Below are 26,038 nucleotides of genomic sequence, written 5' to 3' on the forward strand. Positions count from 1 at the left end.
GCACTTATTTTTTTTGGCTGCTTTTGTCAAATAAAACAAAGTTGCATTCATTAGTATGGCCTTCTATAGTGGAACGGAAGAGGTTTTTTCAGTTTCATCCTCTCAAAAGCACAAATGCCTCTACATATGGTTAATATGCTAATGGGCTGCTTTCGGCCAAATGTATGTTTTCATCTGTATTCATCAGCTGATGTAAAGACAGGTAGTTGTTAATGGAGCAGGGAGTGGGGTTTACTACGTTTGAAGCAGAACTCATCTATATTTAATCCTGTAAATGATCATTTAGAGGCACTTTCAGAGGAATCCGATGCCTAATTCCAAAGAGAAACTTTCACAGAGACAAAGCACATAATCAATCTGAGACGTAATTATCAGCCACTCTCCATCTGTGTTCTTTTTAAGCCATGTCTCCTTCCGCATGTTCCATGCTATAAAGCTGGCTTTAATTATTTATCATTTTCTGTTTGTACACCCGCACGTCCACACGCCCAACACCCCACCCTCGTGTTTGTATCCGGAAATTGCGGTCAGGGTGGTTAAGGTGAAGCAGGCTGTGATCTAATGGGGAGAAAGGGAGGAGAAGGAGCCGACTATCAGCAGTAAAGAGTCAGAGTGGATGCATCTACTTAATGGCTTTTTGTGGTCCTGCTGTAATATTATCCAATTTAACCAGTCATCCAATCAGATCCTGGAATTTTTTTTCTTAGCTTTTCCAGTGCAGTTTTTCTCCTTTATACAATACTTTCATTCTACAACTTGGAAAAACATAAAATGTCTTTCTCTTCATACAAATAATCTTTTTCTACATCGTTCTGACGTAGATCCTGCCCTTTTTCATTAAATTCAACTGAAACGTGATTGATTCAAAGGCATTTTATTAAAAATCTGCGTTACATTTTTTTAATGACAAACCTTTCCTACACTGAGCACCAACCTCCTGAGCATCTTTACTCATAGCACCCTCTAGAGATTTTTCAACACCACTGCAACTGTGTGTAAACTAATAGGTCACAGCGTGGTTTAGAGTTAAAGCGAATTTCCTGAGCTGTAATATCATGACTGCGCTCGTATTACAGAGGCGTTTGGCTCCTATTGGATTAGACCGTTGTCACTTCCTACATTTCCACTTGCTTGAAGACGCAGCTGATGTTGCCACATCTCTGTGCTGACACTGCTCTGACTGAAGCTTCCCACATGAGTCAGTCTCCACCTACAACTCACTGATAATTACATCTATGACTAAGCAGTGCGTGTTGCCACATCTGTCTGATGCAGAAAATAATATATGATGTACATGACAGTATTTTAATACAGGCTAATGTCTGTACTGTTCTAAAAATGTAATGTTCTGGACAACAACATTTTATTAGACATTTCTATAACAAATTCAAAGACAGTCCAAACTGAAAATTTAGTCGATTTAGTTACATTTCATTGTATATGCTTAAAACGGAGTTGTTCTTTATTTTGTTATCACTTTTCCGTGTCACATGGCAAGCTTATCTTCATCATGGCAATATTTGTTTTTCCCTAACAAAAGGCATGTAGTGTTGAGACCCTCGCAGTTTTCCCCAAAACAGAGCTACCTCAGTTTGTATCCATTTGAGATCAGATTTCAAATTTGTACAATGAGTGTTTATTCAGTAATTCAAAACTATTCCTGGGGCAATAATCCATTACTAAATTGCCAATTATGGCCACATAAATACCAAAATAAATGAAGTTAATGGTGTGCAACTTTATATTTTCACTGAATAGACACTAGCTACGTAGTGTCTATTTGATTGTTTGACTAATTTAGGATTCAAAGTAAGACATGTCAGCAAAAACCATCGAAACACATTTTTACAGTAAATCAAAAACTAAAAGGTAAAAATTCTGGGATAATAAAGAGCGACGAAGGCTGCTACATGGATCACATTTGCATCTTGTACGAGACACAAACCTTTTAAAGATAAAAGGCTTGAGGACATCAACAAGCTCTTTAAGAGCAAGGGACTACTCACTAGGAGACACTCTTTTAATAAACCCCTCCCGCTTTCAGCGGCTTTGAAACGGGCACCAGCTGTGTTTACTCCACTTTTACACAACCAGCAGCTAGATTGGTCAGGTTTAGGGCAAAAGAAAAACTTTCTCCACCTGATTACAAAGAGACATCAGCACACACAGTTACATAACCTTTATTTATATTAGCAACCCTCTTGGGAGAAGTATGTTGAGGAAAGAGAGTGCTTCTTTGTGTGAAAATGAAAGGAATCTGCCAGAATACCCAGCAAACATTTGGAAATTGAGTAACAGCTGGCTGAGCGTTCATTCAGTGCTGGTTGAAAACTGTGAAATTTCTGTGATGTCATCCCGTCGTCACTTAAATGTTGTCTGGATGTTTTATGTTGTTTGGGAATTTATAGCAAGAGGTTGCATTACTATGTTCCTCTGATTTAAAATGTTCTGGTATAATTTACAAATCTGTTGCCCTATCAGTGATGGGCAGGTCATGTTGTCCCAGATGCTGTAAAACAGACCCGATCCACGATACTACCACCACCATGTTTCACACCTGAAATAAGAATCTGATGCTAAAATAAAGCATTTTTCCAAATCTCTCATTCTACCCGAAGCAAAAGTTCTATTTTGGTCTCATCTGTCCACAAACTATTGTTCCAACAGCTTCTGGCTTCTCCAAATGATCTTTAGCAAATTGCTGACAGACGGGGGAGTTCTCTTTTGAAAATGAAGTGAATGTCGCCTTGCAATTGTGCCAAGAATACCATTGTTTAGTGTTTACCCGATCACTGGCTCATGGGCGTTAATTGCTAAGAATTGTTCCTAGGCTCTTACACATCTCATTCCTCAAGAGATTTTCATTGGTTGACTGTTCTTGAATTTCCTTGATTTGTAAACAGTCTGACTAACTGTTCATAAGATGATTGCAAACTAATTTTCCCGAGGTCATCCAGAAATTCCATTGTGTAAAATGTGAATAAGAGAATGCAACAATTGGCATAAACCTATGCTTGAGCAGAGATCCATCAATCTGCAAAAAAAAAACTGCATCTACAAACTGTAGGGAAAAAATCCAAATAGAGTTCCTCAACTTTAAATTGGGAAGACTTTCAACAGTATAATGTGAAGAAATCTCTATGAGCAAGAGACAAGGCTGACAATCAATATTAGGTGCATGTAGTGTTCAGGCCCTCAGGCTGCACTGCACTAAAAAAAAAACATGATTGCATCATAGAAATCACTGCAAGCGGTCATGAACACAGTAAACCATGCCATCCACAAATACAAGTTAAAGCTCTACGATGCATAAAAAGAAGCCACGTGTGACCCTGAGACACTGTTGTCTTGTATGAATTGTATGAACTATTTTCATCTAGTTCTAGAAAATCTCAAAGTGAACGAAAACGTTTTCACATGGCAATAACTGTTCTTATTAGACTGCTTTTTAAATCCATATGTCTCCTGGACGCATAAGCTCCACGTGTGCAGTAGATCAACATGAGATGTATTATTCTTTTCCTAGAGTCTGACTGCCTTCATGATCTGTAGCACATGTGTTTAAAATGAATTAGGACAGCAGTGTGCCGCTTCACACAGCATCTCTTCTGTTGTTCAGTTTGTTTTGTTTTTTTTACCTTTTTCACCTTCATTTCACATTTTTTAACCATTTACTTTGCTGTTTCTCTTCTGCTATTTTTGAAAATTGTTCTATAAATAAGCGCTATTGTTATCGTAGAGGTGAAAACACTGGCGGTTTGAGAGTTTTCAGACGTCGGCCTAATCATGTGTTGTTGTGAACTGCTGATGGCTATTTAAAGAACTCCTGCTCCGGCGTAACCCGGCTCTCTGTCTGATGACGATAAAGGCTCCATGTTGCTGTGGAAACAGCTCATCAACCAAGGCCACGTGTGGTTGGCATCCATCAGACGATGCATCTTTGCGTCAAGCCCACAAACATAATTTAATCATTGCAACAAAGAAAAAAAACACATACCCGGGCCAGTCAGGCTTCTCCGTGTTTTTCAGCAGAGAGAGGCAGAGAAAATGAACAGATGTCTCCTGCAACCACTACATTGTTTGTGATGTTCCACCATTCGGCTCCTGTTTGTTAGGCGACCCCCACTGAGCTGACTGTTTGGATAAAGTTTAATGGAGGATTCCCTGTGTCTAAAACAAGCAGTTTCACTCCTGCCCTACAGTGTGATGCAATGAAAAGCAGTGTTATCCGATTATGGCAGATCGGTAAGTCGGCGTTCAGAAATCAATATGTCACCCGTGCCTCTCATCTCAGTATGCAGCAGGGTGTCCCCTACTGTGTCTTACTCCTCTGAGAAGGGAAATGGATTTGTGTGAGAGACAGTGAAGCGACTGATTGAATAAATGAAAGTGTAAAATAGGGTTTGTCCTCAACTTCCTGCAGTCCGTCTCCCTTCCTGTCGGTGTGAAGCACGAGCCATCAGTGTGTGGCATGGGGTGTGTTTGCTCCATTCCACCCTAAACTCCCCACTGATGTGATCGTGCCTCAAAACAATACCCTGTTGTTTGCCCACACAGGGGGTCGTGCCTGCCGTTGCACATCATTCCAAACTGATAGGCCAGAAAGTCACTGGAAGTCTCATCACGAGAATGCCCACAGGCAGCTGCTGGGAAAAGGAGTGGTGTTGGCGACGGTAAGGGGGCGGTTATTACTCATTTTAATGTGCTAGCCACATCTGAGAGAATATGAATTAAATGATCCTGTGTTATTTTCTGACACACTCCAGTAATTAGAGGAGTAAAAGTGGATTCAGCTGTAGACTGCTCAGGGAGATATGGCTGTGAAATTTATCTTCAATACATTGCCTGTTAGGTCGATCATTGCCGCCGCTTCTGTGCGAGGACAGGGATCAATAGCAGAAACTAAGGCATGGATGACTGGCAGAGGTGAAGAGAAGCTTTTGAATCGATAGGACAGTCACTCAGCTTCAAACCATCCCTGCTGTGTGACTGACAAATTCAGTGTACACTGTAGTGTGTGTACTTGCACTTCTGTTGATACAGCAAATGTTGACTCATAACAGTCTTTTTCCACTGAGAGGCTCAAAGGCATCTCAAAGGGAGTTATCACAGAGTTACTCAGATGTGGTCCACCTACCCATATTTTCTGACATTAGATTAGTGGATTCACTCCTGCAGTCATCACATCGCTGAGGGTAAAACCACATGTCTTTAACTTGAGTTCATGTACGTGTATCCTGTATTTTTATTCCTCATCAGCAGATTAGAATACATGTCAACTTTTTAACTGGCCTTTCCCACCAGCAGATGGCAGCATGACCACTTCACTGCACCCAACACTCAGAGGTATTTTTCTGCCGTGCTAACAGTCACCTTAAATGTCCTCTTATTGAGGCGTTGGAGTTTTATTATTATTTATTTATTTATCTGGTTAAAAAGAAAAAAAGGTGTTGCTTCTAATATATTAGACGTTAGTGTTGCTGTTGCCCATGCCCAAACTTTCACACACAGCAAATGTGACTTTATCTTTATCACACCTTTCAAAACACGAGTCGCAAACTGCTTTACAAGCAGAGAAAACGACACATTTATAAGGCTTTATCACAATCGAAAGCAAAGAAGAACTCAAGTAGTCCTGCAAGTAGACATTTTTATGTTAGTGACATAATTGTATTCTCATGTGGGAAGTGCTCTGATTCTTTGTGTTATCATGAATTCTTTGCCATACCGTTGCGTATCTGCAGTGTTTTAAAATAGTTTCCTATTTATCTCTGACTTTCTTGTCACTACAAGCCTGTCAGCATCCAGCTTGTAGTCACCCTGGGTAGTTTAAATGAACCGGCCCTTTAAATAGCCCAGAAAAGGAGATAGTAGTGTTTATTTCAGAGGAAATGACTCTCCTCTTGTAATATTTAGTGAGGGCACAGTAATGAGACCATAATCACTCCTGCAAATACTGACTTTGAATTTAAAGGGGTGGGAACCTAAAAACGACTATTGCTGGCAAGTAGTGATGGCCCGCTTGAAGCTGACGCTCCGGAGCGTGTGTCGAAAAAAAACAACACACTGGTTCAGAAGCACTGTGTCGAGGCTTGCTTCGTTTGGCAAAAGTCACGTGACCAGTGACGTCCGAAGCTTCATTACGCACGTAACTGCTTCGGTACCTGATTCAAACGGATATAAGGAAGTGAATCATCCACGGGATTCGTGGAGTGTGTTGATGGTGACAGATAGCGACGAGGTGATCATTCCACTGACAGATATGGAGCCAGCGAGGAAGAGAGGACGTTCTGGCGTGTGGGAATATTTTGAGTTGATTTTGCTCAGTTCATTTTATCTGCCGAAGTGAAAAACTTAAAATGTCCAAAATCATGTTTTCATAATGGAAATATCATTACAGCATATGACTTTAGGAACACTTCCATGTGAATTAAAGCTAATGAAGACTACAAAAATGTATTTGACACTATACGTACATTACATTGCTACACAGTTTAGAAAATCATTTTGTTTATTGTTTTTAGGTGATAGTCTGCAGGACCCAGGGATACCTGCATATCTACCAGCTTGCAGTGTAGTTCCTGCACTCCACAGCCTCTTCTGTTCCATGCAAGTGGATTTTCTCCAGGGCAGGAGAAACTATTTCTAAGAAAAGAAACAGACTCAGCCAGCGCACAGTAACACTAATCCTCTTTTTAAATGTAAATAACAAAAGGGCTACCTTACATTGATCATGTTTTTACTTTGCAAGTTCTTGATTAGGGGTGGGTTTTGATTATCGCTTTTCTGATTACAATCCATGCTAAATTGAATAAAGTGATATTGATTCATTAAAATCCCGTGTCGATTTGTAAATTAACGTTATTATGCCTGAAACGCCAGCATCTCAGGTTAAACCTCACAACATGTCGTCAAACACCAAACAGCTAAAACAGTAACTGGGAGCAGGTTTACGGATTCTGCATACAAACGTAAACACAGAGCGCGGACCCGACGCGTCAGAATCAGATTTTGGTGTGTCGGCGCGTCCGCGCTGTGTTTGCCTCTTTTTTTTCGCTGGCTTCTGCAGCTGCAGGTTTCATAACTCTCTGTTTACATCTCTAATTAAGTCTCACATGTGTCAGCTTTCTTTTAATAGATACGAAATTATGGATATATACTGATACATGACCAGAATTGTAATATTTCTGACTGAGGCAAAACTTTCCAGATTCCAATCAAATTGAATCGGATCCTGTATCGAATCAAAATGATTCTACAAATCAGTGACGATGCAGCCGTACTCAGCTCCCTAAGCATTTTCCCTTTCCAGTTCACAATCAATCCCACCCCTAGGTCAAAAATATGTATAGGACAATTGGCCTAATCTAATATTTTGTATGAACCTGTCCAGCTGTCCAGTGATTAAACGACAAGTAGATGGAGGCAGGACTTCACAGCAGGGGCATACTCCATAATGTGCTGTGCATTATCATATGTATATTATATATATTGCTCACTTATTGTATTTACCAACATCAAGGAGTTATGAGCAAAGAAAGGCCACCATAGTGCATGTTTAAATAGGGAAAGTTTATTGATCAAAATGTATTACGCAAATACGCATTACATTTTTTTCAGCCCCCCAATCGAGAAAACAAAACCAATTACATGTTCAAAGCAACGGAACGGTGGCCCAATATCAGAGAGAACTCCACTCTTGAGTGAGCACTGATAATTGAGCAGTCCGTTTTATTTTGCAGATTCAAGCTGCTCTTCAAAATTTTCACCACCAGATGTCACCGGAGAGGACTGTGTTGAAAAGCTTCGAGTAATGAACCGTTTTTCAATACAAGCTTCAGTGCTTCGGAAAGCTTCATTTGGCCATCACTACTGGCAAGTAATATAGTTTTGACCTGATCACATCACACCTGTGATGTAACTTCAGTAACGAACAATCAAGAGAACCATCGTGTAACAAGTGATTTCACTGCAAAACCTGGCTGTCTGATGTGGCCTTGACAGATCCTGTTTGTGTCACAACTAATTGGTAGCTTTGAATAAGTTACAGCTGTTGTGCCAAATACGAACACCATAAGCAACTTGTTACCTGTATTTTTTTTAAAGTACTGAAGATATTAAATGTGTTATGAGTCATTCTCAGTGGCAGGTGGCTTGCACTGTATAATAAGCTACCCCATGGTTTTACTGGAGATTTTTTTTAATTTGTACAATACAATGCAAGAGATTAGAAGACTGATTGGAACAGTGCACTGCCAATATTGTTTGCAGCTTGAAGAATAATAAGTAGATATGCATTTCCTTGAAGCACAATTTTATATGTCCTGGCCAGTAACAGCAAATTGCACTAAACTGACTGTCAGCCAGGCACCTCCTTACTGCACCCACACCCCATCCCACTGTTTTATCTACTGTTATGGGATTCTTTCCAAAAAAAGAAGAGGATATCTATCTATCTATCGATCGATACTGTTAGGGTGCCTGGGTCGTTGACCCGGAGTTTTGATTTTTGATTTTGCCATTATTTGTTTCTAGTCTTTTGGTTTCTTTGTTAATGTTCTGCTCTCTGGTTTCTGTCTGTGTTCTTTAGTTGCTCTGTCTCCCCTGTCTGCTTTATCCCCTTGTTAAGTCCGCGTCTCTGTGCCTTTTGTTTCCTGTTTTACTTTGAAGTCCATGTCTCAGGTTATTGTATCAGGTTTTGCTTCCTTTGTCTCGTCAGCCCTGATTTGCCCCAGCTGTGTTTCCCTCCTGTTTCCCGTTCCCTGATTGCTGCTGACGGCTCTGGTGAGTCCGGTCATCCACCACCTGCGGCTTCCACGCCCTCGACTGGTCCTGCCCCGCGGCCGGCCTCCGGACCTCCTTCGCCTGCAGCGCCGCGGTTGCTTTTCACACTGTCGGCCTCCTGAGCTGAAATGTTTTGGACTGTTGTGCAGTCATCCTCCGGGCCGGCACCCTGAATTTTTTTAATTTTTTTTTGGAACTGTTTTCCTGGCCGCCTCCGCCTTTTGTTTCCTGTTTTACTTTGAAGTCCATGTCCTGGTGACCAGTGATGGACATTAGACCAACTGTAAAAATTGGTCTTTGTCCCTCCTTCAAGGCCAACTGGGTCCACTGGAGACTGTTGACTGACGCTCAACCGGGCGTGGTGACACTTTCTCTCAGCTGAACACAGGATACACACACACACACACACACGCGCGCGCACACGCACGAAGCACGTACACTGATACGCCCTCACTATCACCCTCCCTACCCCGGATCCAACGCCTCCTCACATGCTTACCTCCCATCCGATGTGGACACCGGATCAGCTGGAGGCGCAATCGAAGATTGCAGCGGTCCCAGATCAGCTGTACACACTGGAATACTCTCCCATGTTGCTTGTCTGTGTTTTATTGTGTTGATATTGTGTTGCATTCCTGTATTATCCTTTGTGTTACACATTTCGATGTTGTTGTTTTTTCCCCTTGCTACCTAGCCTGACCTGTCTCCCCAGTGTGATGTTTGTGTATTGTATGTACGGTCGGCGAGGTCTGTCATCTCGGTTTGTGGGCAACTGCAACTGACAAATAAAGGCTATCTCATCATCTCTCATCATCATCATGTCTCAGTTTACTGTATCATGTTTTGCTTCCTTTGTCTCGTCAGCCCTGATTTGCCCCAGCTGTTTCCCTCCTGTTTCCCATTCCCTGATTGCTCCCTCTGTGTATTTAAGCCCTGTGTTTTTGTTTGTCTATGTTGCGATCTCCATCATGCTGTGTAGCTCTTCCTGCATCTCCCTGTGTGTGTGTGTGTTTTGTTAGATTTTGCCCAGTTTAGTGTTACGACCCGGCTCAAAAGCCGCAACATAAAAAAGGAGACAAATACCAGAGTGTAGGTGAAAAGAGGTTTTATCTTAAAATGGACTATCAGGTTGGCTAAAATGGCTGGTGATACCAAGGCAAAGACTAGTGAGCTCCCTGGGAAGCTTGCCTCAGGTATGCTTTTATCCACACCTGATTAGGTGTGGCCAATTAGCACCAGCTGAACACACTGAGCAGATTAGAGGCTGCAGAGGGACGTAACATTAGGTTTTGTATGGTTTTTCTGTTCAGTAATAAACCTGTTTTTGAGTTTTGTCTCCGGAGTCTGCACTGTGGGACCTCCATACCTGCACACAGCCTACACATGACAAATACTGCAGTACGCGTGCAAAGTATAGTGTTCGTTTATGTGACCACTTATGAAGGGTCGTTCCTTTTCTCAAAAATAAAATGAGTTGGAAATTGTGCTGATGATGGCTCTTTGACCAAAACATTATCTTATACAGCGGTTTTTCACAGTGCTGTTAAAAAGTATTTACTCCGTTCCTCCTCCTTTTTTTTCTTTTTTTTTTTTTTATTTACATATTTTTCACTCTTCTGTGCAGAATAGTTTTAATTCAGCAACAATGGAGGGTTTTTCGAGCATTGAACGCTTCTTTAAGGTCTTGTCAAAGCATCTCAGTGGGATCTAAGTCCAGACTTCATTTTTCTTGCTTTATCATTTTTCAGGTGGAGAGCAGAATTCATGGCTCCATCAATTACAGCAAGTTGTGCTGAAGCGCCAAAGCAGCTCCAGACCATCACAGACCAGGTCCTCTTGGAGTAATTTAGGTTCTCTGGCCACTCCTGGGAAGGTTCACCACTGTCCCAAGCTTTCTCCATTTGTGGATAATGGCTCTCACTTCGCTGGAGTCCTAAAGTCTCAGAAACGGCTTTATAATGCTTTCCATGACTCTGTTAACATCTGCTGTTGAGTTTCTTTAGATTGCAGCATGATAAGTTGCTTCTTTTAGCCTACTTCACTTTGTCAGACAGGTTCTATTTTGTGATTTCATTATTCAGCAGGTCTGGCAGTAGTCAAACCTGGATGTGTCTATTGAAACAGAAATCAGCTTTCCAATAAATTACTTTTTCCACACAGGGTCAGGTAGGTTTGAAAAGCTGTTTTCCCTTAAGAAATGGAAGAGTCATTTAACATCTGGGGTTACTACTACAAGGGTTATCTTTGTTAATATTAGAATTTAAGCAACAACCTAATAAATTAGGAAGGTGGTAATTGCTTTTTCACAGCACTGTATATTTGAGCTTTTTGACCCTGTGCATCATGATTTATGCCATCTACAATCACGGTAAAGCAGTCTGTCGATTAAAGTGTTGATGTCATCATCAGGATGAAACATCAGACATGTAACATATTGCTTTGGCAGGATCCCAACACGAGCATGGCATTGCGTGAGTATCATCATATTGTCGTTGGTAATGTCACAACCAAAGACAAAAAGCTGATGAATTAATTTTTTCTCCATCCCTCTGAGGTCACATCTCAAGGGAAAAAGGGAGTTTAAAGTCTTTGTCTGGCCAACAGCGTGTGTTGATTTGGCTGCCAGCCTGCTTGTCGACTATGTTTTTCATGCTTCAGCGGAGCGTGAGAGGAACACGCATTCTCCTCATTGGAGGAGCTCACTCACAAACTCGCCCTCTATCTCCCACACAGACATCTAGACACACACACAGAAGTCGGCGCTGCCCTGTCAAATTCACACCGCTGCGCAGTGAGACCACTGATTCTTATACTCCACACACACTTTGTTGCTTGGGCAGTGCTTGATTTTTATAATCCACCCCAGGCTGTAATGACTTCGTGATAAGCAGGACTAACTTGTGTAAGCAGTATGGATTGCCCTGTGGAAGCAATTTAGACACCGCAGTGCCTCAATGCCCCATCCCTGCCAACTAATGTGGTGGATGCCAGTTTGAGTGCCAAGACTGAATGATTGGCAATGAATAATCACCTTTGCCTGCAGGTAGTATCATCTAAAATTATCTCAATAAGTGTCCCACTGAAGACTGCTGAGGTCTTTTTAAACTCTGAGAAATGGTATCCTGGGCAGGAGCACAGAAAAGTTAAAGAAGCAGGTGACAGGTGATGTTCTGTAACAGTTCAAAGTTACTTATCACTATTTAATATCCAATCCAGGCTGCAAAACCACTTCTTGTGGCTATTGTTGGTACTCAGTGGCAACAGTTTATTAAAACACTTGTTAACTTGGTGAGAAGTTGTGTGTTTGTAGATAGTTGGGCTGCTTGACAACCCTTAAATGTTGAGTTGCTTCAATTTGCATCAGAATTTGTCGTGTTCAAATCTGATCACACAGACATGATGCATGATTTTTTTTTTCATTCAGTTATGCTTAAATTTCATCTTGTTCATCTCCAATATCAATTGCGAGCCCTGCTTATAAGTAATTCACAATGCACTCTTTAATCCATGAACAAAAAGGGATAATTCCATGTTATTTTAATCTTTTGCTTTTTGCAAACATGCAACGGGTAAAAGATTCAGTGAGTTCACTGATAAACAGCAAAAACATAAAGGATGGCAGATGGATCCTCTACGGCCTTCCCGTTGTGGGATTCTGAAACACTTCCGGCGTTCCTGCTATTTTGATTGCTTGCTGGAAATCCTGCTGGGACTGACCACTGGGACTACTGCACCTGCACTGCTCTCTGGGTCAAATACAATTTGATATTGGAAATGAGGACAAAATATCAGGGAGCCAAATCTGGCGAGCAGGGCAGGCAGTGAGTGATGAATGTACTGGTGTGGATGAAGAAAACTGAGTTTACCATGAGCTGTGTACCTCTGCACAGTGGGATCCACCACAAGGCAGTTTGTTTCCAGTGAGAATTGAGGCCCTGGTGCTGGTGGACAAATTCATGTTTATTTGGTTGGTGGCCAGAGACACAACTCTTTTCACAAGTTACGATTCTCAGAATATTGATTTGATATGTTTTATGCAGCAGCCGATGTTTGGTGTTTGCACAAAATTGAATAGGTAAAATTGCAGGTTACAGTGGAACCACATGCCCAGTGGTTCCTTATGTGATTGAATGTAAATCAGATGGTTTTTACTCTTCAGTGTCACAAATCTGTTTCATCACACCTCATCCAACTAATCTAAAGCAATTCCAAAACTGAGAGTGTTTTTATTAGATAAGTAAAAAGAAAGAGACTAGGGATCATCTAGGGATTGCACTAAACCTGAAGCGTATTTCTTTACCTTATGCACCCTACACCAGCACCAGCCTGTCACAGAAGCTATTAGAAGAACAGCTTCTGTGATTTTCCAGAGGAAGAATGAGTTCACTGTGAACTATGGTCACCATCAGCAAGACTGATGGGTAATCAGCAATCGGCTCCATGCCAGGACAAAGATTCTTCTTTCTTTTTTTTAAGTGAACAATATAGAAGAAGGAATCAATAAGTTAGTCGTGCTTGTCATCAAAGTTAGTAACAAAATGAGGAAGAAAGGTGATTTAAGGGAGTTTGGATGTGATATGGTTGCTGGTGCCAGACGGGCTGGTCTGAGTATTTCATTTCAGCTGCTGATCTATTGGAATCTTGCCACACAACCATCTGTGGGGTTTTGGTACCAACAAACTACCGGAGTATTACTGACCATATCCATCTATTTATGACCAACGGTCCACGTTTCTTGAACCTGATAATGATTTCACCATACATAAATGGCCTCCACAGTCACCACATCTCAATCCAACACTGCACCCTTGGGATGTGGTGGATTTGCATCACAGATGTGCAGCTGACAAATCAGCAGCAACTGTGTGATGATTTCATGTCAACATGGACTAAAAGCTCTAAGGAATGTTTCAACACTTTCTTCAATACCATGAAGAAGTAAGGCTGTTCTGAAGGCAAAAGAGGGATCCAATCAACTAGTATCAAGGTATATCTGATAGGATGGATGGATTTTTTATTTAATACTGTCAGTGCACATTAAGCGACACACTGTTCTATAAGCTTGATTCCAGATAGTTAGTCTGCTCTTTGCTTTGTATGATGTCAGAAAGAGTGGATTGAAGTGGTTTTAACAGCTCCACATGTAAAACTATGTCTGCAAAACAAACACAAAACGACTACTGCTCTGATGTCGACCCAGCTGCGTTGCATGTCAGTGTATAACCTGATCATTATGACCTCACCGGAGTTTTCCATCTTCCAGAGTGAGTCACACTTTTAATGTCCTCTCTTCTGCGAGCTAAATCCCAAATCAGTCTGAAAACAGATTTCCCAATACACGACAAAGTGAGCTTTTATTTAAATTTGACTGCATTGGCAGCAATATTTATTCAAGTTAATGAAAGAAGAAAATTGTGCCTGGAGCGTCTGGCAGGAATACAAGGACTTATGTCAACTCAGTCATCGCTATGTGTAAAATGACTCCGATTCAACAAAGAGATGAGCAGTAGGTGGGAAGTGAAAGGTGTGGGGGTGCAATCCCAATCACCATGGAACATCAAACAGTGTCACAAGACCGGGGAAAACAAGACTAGCCCGGAGCAATAATTCTCCCATTACAGCCTTTTATGACAAACTCTATGATAATGACAAAAATTTAATTTGAAGTGATCTTCAGGTCTGTCCTTCAACTTACAGCCAGAGGCCCGAAACTTACAGAGAGAACTTAGATCCTGAAGTGACTTTAGTAGATGGAGGGAATCTTCCACTTTGCCCTTTGAGAATCATTTTAAACTTCAAAACATTATCTCATGCATATTTAAAGAAGCCCATTCGTGCTTAATCTCACCGTTAAACTGCTTTCTAAGATGTTCTCATATCTCCAGTTAATTAAGAATTCCAGTTCTCTAACTTCAATTTCTTGCCAGTTTTATTAACTTTGGCACTTCCAACAAGGTGACGATTATTTAAAATATAGTGAAGATTTTGAGTTTTACATGATCGCAAGCCTGTAGTAGAACCTCTGTGACTGTGGTTTAGGTTTTTCCCAGTTAAATTCTCATATTCCCAAATTGTTTTGCTTTTTTTTGTGGAAAGACAATGAAGCAGAAACTGTGTAGTTAAAGAAAGCACATTTCCCATGAAAGCCAGCACAGTGGTATGAAAGCTGAAATGTAGTGTAGCAGCCCACAGAGGCTGCCAGTCCTCTCCCTAATGGTCTAGTTTTGTCAAGTTAATTATAATGTGGAGGCAGAAGTGCTGTTAAGATGGAAGCTCACGTGGAGACACCAGACGCTACCAAACAACTTTTATCAAACAACTTTCTCCCAAATGCTCGGCTTTTAGCTTTGATCTTTATCTCCAAGACCATTAGTGTCTAAAATTCAAAAGCTTTTCTTAGTGCATTTATCATATTTGTCTTAATTAAAGCTTTCCCTGTTAGGCACAGATTTAGGTTTTTGTTGTTGTTTTTTTATATTCTCAGAATATTCAACTTCAGTTGCAGCATCCAAGTGAACAGTAATGGACCTTTTTCAAAGCATCTTAGCTTGCCAGGGCTGGTAAATCAAAGGCACAATCAATCAGAGTAATGATGGCACAGTTCCATTATGTGTCCCAATAAGCAATGCCACAGAGCCAACTGGAACGAAGCCATTGTTAACACGTGCTTTTCCTGCTTTGACAAACGTCTACTGTGGCAACAGCTTGTACGGTCATTCTTCCTCTTAAAGAAATTCAATTATTTTGGTGTTTGGTATTATATGTTCTCCATATTCACCTCCAAAATGATCATAACCTGCATAATCCTGTATTCTGAAGCTTGGATGAAGACATTCAGAAAATGGTCTTACTCATTTATTTGATATGGACCTAAGTCTGGGGGTCATAGTCCCATAGACTTCAATAGGACCAAAAGTCTGGTGGCTTTTTACTTTCTTGTTAAATTTAGCATTCTTCAGCCTTTTTTCTTTGTTTCCTTTCCTTAAGAATGGCTTTTTGACAGCCACCCTTCCACTGAGACCAGTTCTGATAAAGCTTCAGTGAACAGTAGATGGATCAACTTAAGATGGATCTCTCTGGTCATGTCTCAGGTCTTTGATCGATTTTTTTTTTCTGTTTTTAAGGACCTACCTTTCAGATACTGTTCACCTGCTTCAGAATTTTTTTTAGGCCTGACACTTATTCTTTATTCTTTCCACTTGTCCAGTTTCCTAAAAAAAATAAAAATGGTCACAAAGCACACTAAGCCAAGATATGCCAAGTTTTTGGCAAATAGCTCTTTGAGATTTGCTTTGCTGGAGCAAAAATACCATGTTATGTCTCTCAAACTGTGTCAGAACTTTATATTTTTCATTGAGTCAACTCATGAAATGGGAAATGTGTTTTTAAGATAGGCTGCTAGTATCAAAGTGCTTAAACATATAGTTTGGTTCTTTGTTATGTGTAGACAGAACACTGGTCCATACCTTGAGTTTGGTGGTGGTGGTGGTGGGGGTGGTGGGGTGGGGTGGGGGGGGGGGGGGGGGGGGGGGGTCTGCAAATGACTAAAATAACAGCCAGTGTCCGAATGAAAAGTTTGAAAGGCCTTTAGAAAGAACTGATGTTCAAGACTACTTGAATCTGGCTCCTTGTATAAAGAAGTGAAGGGTAGCTCAAGACTTATTTGGAGTTGTGTTTCTAGCTGAGTCACTTCGTCCATGTTTCACTTGTACTGGTGTGTAGTCGTCTCCTTGGTTTAGTCATTGAAACCAAGGTTGACAAAAGTGAGAGTTAACCAAAACAGTTTTCATAAAATTAAAACAGTGAGCTGAGAGATGATTCAGTGTTAAATAAAACTGACAGCAACTCTAGCACTGATTGATGATTTTCTGTTAGTTGAGCAGCTCTCTTAACGTTCAACATCAGTCATCCAGGCTGCTCATATAAAATTATTGAGCTTCAAATACCAGTGAGGTGCTGATGTAAAGCCACTTCTTAACATCCACACACGTACTTGTATAGTGTAAAGCTTCCTTTCTTTCCGTAGTTTCTTCAAAAACTATGAATCATGTGCTATTTTTTGCTTTTTTATTCTGAGCTATTTCTATTTTATTGCAGGTTTGTGTTTTCGGGAAGAAGCTGACTTCATGGTTTCTACATTGCAACCTAACCGAGTATCTGCAGGGCATCAGAACGCCACATCCTAGAGGCCACAGCTGTTTGACTGTTATGAACACTTGAGGTAGACGATAAATGCATCAATAGGTAATTAATTAGCAAGCTCCCGCGTTATCGGCCCACACAGAGACCGGAAACACTGACAGTCAAGGGGAAAGAAATCTGTCATCGTCTCCTCTCCTTATGCTTCAGGGAGAATCATAATGCTCTGCGTGCACACAGACAGAGGACAGTCGCGTGCATGTTTGTGCATGTGTGTACACAAACCCAGTCATTCTGCTGTTCTTTTGTGATAGCCATATTGCATCTCCACTTCACCCTTCTCTGTACTTTCACTTAGAGTTCCCTCTGAAGATCAAACTTCATCAGAAACGCTGAACCAAGGTTTTGCCCCTTCTCTCTGTGCATATTATTCATTCACCTCCTACATCGTTCCCTCGCTCACCTGGAGACCGCTGGAAGCACTGTGAGAATCATGTTCTTTGATTTCTCCAGTGCCTTCAACACTATTCTTCCCTCGGTTCTGAAGGACAAGCTGGAGAACTCAGGAGTGGACCATCACCTCACTACCTGGATTTTGGACTACCTCACCGACCGACCACAGTATGTGAGGACTCAGGGCTGTGTGTCGGACAGGGTCGTCTGCAGTACGGGGGCCCCACAGGGAACGGTTCTGGCTCCGTTCCTCTTCACCATCTACACTGCAGACTTCTCCCACAATTCCACCCAGTGCTTCCTGCAGAAGTTCTCTGATGACTCTGCAATAGTCGGCCTCATCACTGATGGGGACGACAAGGAGTACAGAGGACTGACTCAAGACTTTGTGGACTGGTGCCAGCTGAACTACCTCCAGATCAACGCCAGTAAAACCAAGGAGCTGGTGGTAGACTTCCGCAGGCACAAGCATTCTCCACTGCAACCACTGAACATCCAGGGTATGGACATTGAGGCTGTGGACAGCTACAGGTACCTTGGTGTTCATCTGAACAACAGACTGGACTGGACTCATAACTCAGACGCCCTCTACAGGAAAGGGCAGAGCAGGCTGTACCTGCTGCGGAGACTCAGGTCGTTTGGGGTGGAGGGCCCACTCCTGAAGACCTTCTATGACTCTGTGGTGGCTTCTGCTATCTTTTATGGCGTGGTCTGCTGGGGCGGCAGCATCTCTGCTGGGGACAGGAAGAGACTGAACAGGGTGATCCGAAGGGCCAGCTCTGTTCTAGGATGCCCTCTGGACCCAGTGGAGGTGGTGAGTGACAGGAGAATGGCGGCTAAGCTGTCATCCCTGTTGGACAACGTCTCCCACCCCATGCAGCAGACTGTGACAGCACTGAGCAGCTCCTTCAGTGGGAGACTGCGGCACCCACGGTGTGGGACGGAGAGATTTCGCAGGTCTTTCCTCCCCACTGCTGTCAGACTCCACAACAAAGACTTTAACTGAACAAACACACACATCCACACATGTGCAATAACACTAAGTGCAATAATCTTTTCTGGCATCGTTGTATTTTTACTCAGTTGTATATAGCATTCGTATTCTATTTTTATCTTATTGTATATTTTTATTCTATTTTATTCTACTGTATATAGTATATTATTTTATTCTATTCTGTACAGCTGTGTACTGTATTTATTCTTATTGTATTCTAATTTTTGCGTCATAACTTTTGCACTGTCCACTTCCTGCTGTGACAAAACAAATTTCCCACGTGTGGGACTAATAAAGGTTATCTTATCTTATCTTATCTTATATTACAAACAAAACCTTGATCTTTTGTGAACCCTCTGGACAACCTATTCAATTGTGAAGTGTTGGGAAGATGTGACCTTCTTTTTTTTGTTATTTTATCTCCTCAGTATTGAGGGAAAGGAGCAGAAAAACGGGAGCAATCATTCATATGCAGTTTCACATTATTTCATGACTCATCTTTTATGCACGCTACGCTCATGTAGCTGCATCACTCTCTATATTTTCGAAAAGAGCGAGATGGCACTCAGAAAATATTGGAAAGTTGTTGCTCATTTGTTTTGGCATTCTGCAGAAGACTGAAGTGGAAACTAGCGGTGGCACCCGGGCTGTGAGCAGGCGTCTCCTGACATGTCCATGTAGAATCAGCAGTGTGGTTGACCTCTTGCAGGCCAGTGATGGGGTTTGCAGAATCCTTATGATTTCCAAATGCAGTGCTGGATTTCTTGCCAAGCCTTTTACAGCAGTGGATTAACTGAAGCTACAGACATGAGGAGCTACCAGAAATTCCACAGGTAAAAACGGGTGGATGCATGCAATATACTGTATATTCATTCACACTGTTGTGTGTTAATGCTGATCAAATATAAGATCAAAAATATGTCATGTCTTAAACACAAGTGTTCCCATACGTACACAGCGGGCAAGTACTAAGCTATTCTAAATGTAGGTATGTCTAAATATATTAACACCAAATAAAATAGAATACAAGGAAGACTCACATTTACAAATTCCTATAAATAATTTAGTGATACTCTATGTAAGTGCATATATCAGTAGCACTTTTTTTCTGTGGTCCCCCAGCTCATTGCAAGAGACGTTAGTCAGCTGATTGGGCTTTCCTCAGTTTTTTGCCACCACAACCAGGCAACCTGCTAATGTCATGTATTATAAAAAGAACAAAATGAATTCATAGTACAAGCTAGGATGGCAGACAGTCCCTTTCTGCATCCTCAGCCAACTTCTGCAAACTCTCAATGTAAAATGATTTTCCAATAATGTAACCTAACAAATAATTTTATTTATATAGCACCAAATCACAACAACAGTTGCCTTAACCTCCTTGAACCTGGCATCCACATATGTGGACATCACATTTTGGGTTATTTAGACCAAAATACTCAATTTTGCTCTACAAGGGCCTGATACCCACTTACGAGGACATTATACTGCTACTGTTCTATCACATTTTTAAACGAATATCCTCATACGTGGCTCTTATTTTTCTTAAAAACAAATATAATGTTCATCGGGCCCCAATATGCCCAAATATCAAAGAGAAATTAAAAATGCATGCCGTGGAAGAGTTCGGGTCTTAGGAGGTTAAGGTGGGTCATATTCTAAGGTAAAGACCCTACAAAAATGCAAATAGAACAGAGAAAACCCCAACAATTAAATGACCCCCCCATGAGCAAGCACTTTGGTGACGGTGGGAAGGAAAATCTCAAGAATGGGGCGCAGGGGGGCTGCTGTCTGCCGCCATCAGTCGGGGGTGATTGCAGGAAAGCAGGGCAAAGACATGCTGTGGAAGAGAGACAGAGATTAATAATAACAAATGGATGCAGAGCGGTGTATAAACACATACAATAGTGAGTGATAAAAGTGACTGAAGACGAAGCACTAAGTGCATCATGGGAATGCCCCAACAGCCTAGAAGTATTGCAGTATTACTAAGGGAGGATTCAGGGTCACCTGATCTAACCCTAACTATATGCTTTAACAAAACAGAAAGTTTTAAGCCTAACCTTAAAAGTAAACAGGGTGTCTGTCTCCCGAATTCACCTCATATTCTACTATTTTTAAATACTCTAGGAACCACAAGTAAGCCCACAGTCTGAGAGCCAAGTGCTCTAATAGGGTGATACGGTGTTATGCGGATAAAATGGAGACTGATTGTTCAAGATATTGTATGTGAGGAGCAGGATTTTCAAATTTGATTCTGGATTTAACAGGGAGCCAATGAAGAGAAGTCAGTATAGAAGAAATATGCTCTCTCTTTCTAGTACCTGTCAGTACTCTACAGCACTTTGGATCACCTGAAGGCTTTTCAGAAAGTTTTTAGGATATCTTGATCATAACTTATTGCCTTCGTCCACCCTAGAAGTAATAAGTGCATAAAATAGTTTTTCAGGGTAATGCCATCCAGAGTAAGCATCTGGCTAGAAACCCCATTTCTGCGATTTTCAGGGCCGAGTACAATAACCTCAGTTTTATCTGAATTTAGAAGCAGAAAGGCCATCCAGGTCTTAATGTCTTTAAGACATTCCTGCAGTGTAACTAATTGGTGTGTGTTATCTGGCTTCATGAATACCGTAAATGAAGTTGGGTGTCATCTGCATAGCAGTGAAAATGTATGCTATGCCTTCTAATGATACTGCCTAAGGCAAGCATGTATATATATATGTAAACACAATTGAGTCCTAGCACTGAACCCTGAGGAACGTGCATCCTCTAATCGCTGTAATAAAATGTTATGATCAGCAGGAACAAATGTTGGACTGAGGTCTAGCAGGACAAGTACAGAGATGTTTCCACTGTCAGAGGCCATAAGATGATCATTTTTAACCTTGACAAAAGCCGTTTCTAGGCTGTGATGAGCTCTAAAACATGACTGAAATTCTTCAAATAAACTATTCCCATCTTGGTGTTTAAAGAGTTTAAAGACCATAAAGAGCGTTTCACCTCTCATTCGAGAAGCTTCTTCAGTTCTCTGAAGAAGTTTTGAAATGAAACTTACATGGAGTAAGATGGACGGCATCGTGTCAGTCAACTTTGCCTGTCTTGTCTTGGCTGATGCTACCTCTTTTCCTTTTTATAATGTCCACAGATGTCCTAGGACTAAGGAACTTGGAAAGAAAAGTGTCTGGACTTCTTACTTTCTGAGTCGCCTGTTCCAGCCTACCTGTGCCACCACCCTCACACCTCACCATGGAAGAACCGCCCAAGGAAACAGGGAAGGCGAGCTGGTACACCCGTCAGAGTCAGGGCTTATCTTCTTGCTTCTCGTGGAACTACAGGACCAGCAGAGTACACCCCTTGATGGATCCTGCCTGTTGTCCCTAGAGCTCCTACGACATTTGATCTGCTGGTCCCAAAACTCTACTTCCCTAAGTGGCCTCAGACCCGTGGATGTGGCGTGGATTACAGTAACCTTCACACGTTTACCCAAGCTGGTACCTCAGACATTAAGATCTCCACCTAGCTTTTTTGAGCTAGTTCCTCCGGATTTTCTCTGTGAATTGGCAATAGTACCCAGGCAGCCTCAGGAACTGCCTCACCTCCTTTTTGGTCTTGGGACATGGGTAGGATGCAATGGCGGCCGTCTTCTTCGCTCTTGGACGCACCTGCCCCCCTCCCAAGTGGTACCCCAAATACTCTTACTTGTACCTCAGTTAAACCTCGCGCTGCTGCTGAGCAGTTTTCAGCAGTTTTTAACCAGAACTGTAAAATCCCTGAGTTTTTATGCAGCCAGACCGACACAACCTGAGCTGGCAGATGTGAGTGCCGTCGAGCTCAGCGGAAAAGTGGAAAAAGTTAAAACTACAAGTGTCACTCCATATGCTAAAGGACTGTTGGCGTCAATATAAAAAAAAATGTAAAAGATGCCAAAAGAAAAAAACTTATTTGACATTATTCTATCAAACTGTCACAACCCGCATGTTTGGAAATGAAATATAAATAAACTTGACCTTGACCTTTTATTTAGAGCACAGAAATGTTCCTTTGTGGTTTTTCCTGGCAGTCAGCTTTGCAGCGTACTCCACACTCATCCCAAGTCCCCAGCGTCACTAAAAGGAAGGAGACCTCGTTAACACAATCATCTCCACCTGCCCCATTAGCCTTCCTGGCATAGCCCCTTGAACCCAGTGCAACACCCTTCCACACATTTCCACAGCCTGACTGAGGCTGCTGTCACATCCGGACGAACCGATCTCCCTGTGGTCTGAGCAGAGGGTGAATGAGCAACCCATGATGTAATAGCGTAGTGAATCAACCACCCGTGGGATCGCCAGACACGCCTTCTCCATGGTACTGTACCGCGTTTCTCAGTCGGTCAGCTTGTGGCTGATGTACTCTCAGGCGCTCGACCGCTCTTACCTGCTAGGACAAACAGCAGCACTCTCTTTGAGTCATCCTTCTGCAGAATCAAAGGGAGGGAAAAGTTAGGTCTGTGTAATATCGGCTCCCTATAGAGAGCTTTTTTTACCTGCACAAACATCACCTGGCACCGCTCCATCCACTGGATCAGATCTGAGGCACCCTTTCAAGCTTTTAATAAATAATTATCCGAATAATACACCCAAAGTTTTAATCTTATGTAAAATGTATAGAAGTCCATCACTGTATATAGTAACTATTAAGTCTAATATACCCTAGTAAGCTATAGTACTTTTTCCTTTGGGAAGGTACGATCTGTGCAGTCTGCAATTCTGTTGAAGAAAGATGTTGAATCTATTTAATTATTCTTGGAAAATAATTTATTTCTGTGCATTTTGTTTCAAACTGCATCAAATTAAAGTTGATTACGTCAATTAAGCATCATGAGGTGGAGGGTGGTTCCCTTTTTTTTTCTTTTTTTTTTTGCTGGGAGTTTTCGAGCCCTAATAGTTGTTTACTCTTTAAAATACCAGAATAGGGAGGATGGAGCAGGTTTAAGTTTATTAGATTGATCAGTATTGCTGAACTATGAAATATTTTGGGTGCAGTGTATTTTTTGCATACAGGTATAACAGAATAGCTTTAGTGTTTTGTTTTGTTTTTAACTAGAGTTTGAACTTATACAAAATGCAGCAAGATATTAAAAAAACTGTTGTATTGATTAAAAACACACTATATCGGATTCATATCGGTATCGGCAGATATCCAAATTTATGATATCGTATCGGACATAAAAAAGTGGTATTGTGCCATCTCTAGTGTTTTTCAATCAAACACAGGACTGAAATGCTCTACAAAATAATTCACACAGTGTCAACATTTTTAGAATTGGATAGTTTGATGCAAGCAGAATTGTGAGGAAAATTTATAATCCACTAACTTCCTTTTTTTTTTTTCTGTCAAACAGAAAGAAAGTTGGTTACTGTATCACATTTGTATGGTAAAATGTGAATTTTGTGTGTGTGTGTGTGTGTGTGTGTGTGTGTGTGTGTGTGTGTGTGTGTGTGTGTGTGTGTGTGTGTGTGTGTGTGTGTGTGTGTGTCAGAGATGAGTTTATCTGAGCCAGGGGTAAAGCAGCCTCCCATTTGACAGATGTGATCACGGTGGATGATCACATCAAGGTAGTCTGCAGATTATGCAGCATGAGGACGCAGCACCTAATGTATGAGGCGATCTGTTAGCTGTTTGACAAGTACTCTTTCAAGCATTTTTGATAGGAAAGGAAAGAGATATATAATTAACCAAGGCAGCTGGCTCTAGAGATGGCTATTTAAGTAAAGGTTTAACTACTGCCAGCTTGAAGGCTTGCAATAAATAGCCGATTATTAGAGATAGGTTGATTACATTTAAGAGTAAAGCATTAATTAATGGCAGGACATCTTTATAGAAAGTTTTTGTAGGAATGGGATCTAAAGAGTTATCTGCTTTAAAGTGAAAATGTTAGAATTATACTAGGGAGTCAAGTACTTCTGATTTGAGGCTTTCTTTTTCAGAGGCGCTACAGTATCCAGAGTTGTAAGCAGTGAAGAAGTAAAAATATTTACATCATAGTCACCATCAGGTAGCTGCTCTGCACTGTGCTGGCACAAGGCATTGAGGACGATATCAGTGGATGAATTATATTCTTAAACTTAGTTACAGCACTTTCAGAAACACATTTTCTGTGATCGAATCTATTTCCCACTTCTATGAAATCAATTATTGTAAATTTAAATGTTATTACAAAAAATCAGACAAGCGAGGTCCAAGTAGACAATAGATAACAAATAAAACAGTTTTTTGAGTTTTCCCAGCTAGGCTAAGGTGGACAAGTGTCAGGCTTTCAAATGTCTGTGATTGATTAACAAGCTGGAGTGGAAGATTGCTGATACACCCTCACTTCTGACAATAACTCAGGAGTGTTGATCCATTTAAACTAACATAATCATCCTGCCCCCACCTAAGGGGATGGGCTTTTGAGAGAATAACAGGAGGAGAGAAGCTGAAGGCTACAACTCTGCTTCCTGGTCCCGACTCTGGATAGTCACATTTTGGGGGGGTCTAATAAATTTGGCCAGATTTCTAGAAATGAGAGCTGCGTCATCCAAACTTGGATGGATGTCGTCTCTCCTAACAAGACCAGGTTCCCTCCTGAAAGTTACCCAATTATCTATAAAGTCCACGTCATTTTTTTGGACACCACTCAGACAGCAATTTAAGGAAAACATGCGGCTAAACATGTCACACCTGGTTCAGTTTTGGCAAAGTTACACACCGATTCAATATTGACCAACTCACGTAACCTGGTGTCATTACTGCCGACATGACTTATAGTTTTACTGAATTTATGTTTAACCTTAGCCAGCAGTTTTAAATTTCCCTTAGTGTCACCTGCTCCGGCTACTGGAAGATAATTGGTTATGGTTGCTGGTGTCTCTTGCTTCACATGTCTCAGAACAGAATCGCCAATTAACAGAGTTTGATTCCCGGTGGGTGTGTCCCCGAAAAGGGGAAAATGGGTTGACACATGAACAGGCTAGTGATGTACAGGAGCTTCTGTTTAAGACTATGCTTCCTCCTCACCGTACCCGGCCATCCTGTTTCCTTGGCTTTTTGGAACAATCTGCCTAGCTTTTGGTTTTTCAAGGGTGTGAAGCCAGGTCTCCAATTCAGCGATCCTGGATCATTTGGCTTGAAATAAACATACAGTATGTTTCAAAGGAACCAGTGATCACTGTTATATATACCTTAAAGCTCAGCACTTTATCTCATTTTTTAAAACTTTGCATAACATTCAGCCCTTTACAGATTATCTTACACCTCATCTTTAAGGTGTAATATATATATATATGAATGATACATTAAGTAGCTCAAATGTAAAATTAATGCAGGTTTTAAATATGAGGTGTAAAGATCTGTATTTGTCCTTGAGGCAAACAGAGCTGAAACACAGAGAAATAGTTTCTGCAAGTGCTCTGAAACTGGAGTCAGTTTAATTTTTTTATCTACTTTGGATTCTTGTTTTTTGTATTTTGAGTTTTGCATTCTTTTACCTTCAGCAGATATTTCCTATGTGGTTTCTTTATGTTTATATTCTCAGGCGGTTTTCATTTTAGTTCAGCTATCTGATTTTTGCTCATGTTTTCAATTTTAATTTTTGCATTTTTTGTTTCAGTTTTTCTTGCCTTCCCTGTGTTCTTTCATGGTAAATTT

At 41.2% G+C, this 26,038-nt stretch overlaps 1 long non-coding RNA gene and 1 pseudogene across 2 annotated transcripts; one reads left to right on the forward strand and one right to left on the reverse strand.

The window, feature by feature from the left end:
• The first annotated feature begins 4,546 nt into the window (after positions 1-4,546).
• LOC146649831 (uncharacterized) lies at positions 4,547-9,478 on the forward strand. Of its 2 annotated transcripts, none has more exons than XR_014908244.1 (3): positions 4,547-4,673; positions 5,308-5,346; positions 8,720-9,478. It is a non-coding gene; the product is annotated as an uncharacterized LOC146649831 (long non-coding RNA). The 2 variants fall into 2 exon arrangements; XR_014908245.1 differs by lacking the exon at positions 8,720-9,478 and adding an exon at positions 6,525-6,634.
• Positions 9,479-24,404: 14,926 nt separating this feature from the next.
• Positions 24,405-25,522, reverse strand: LOC146649832 (uncharacterized; annotated as a pseudogene).
• Between the last annotated feature and the right edge of the window lie 516 nt (positions 25,523-26,038).

Source organism: Rhamphochromis longiceps, linkage group LG17 (genome assembly GCF_057381845.1).
Source record: "Rhamphochromis longiceps isolate RC_006_pf linkage group LG17, R_longiceps_female_GT1.1, whole genome shotgun sequence".
Lineage (NCBI taxonomy): Eukaryota > Metazoa > Chordata > Actinopteri > Cichliformes > Cichlidae > Rhamphochromis > Rhamphochromis longiceps.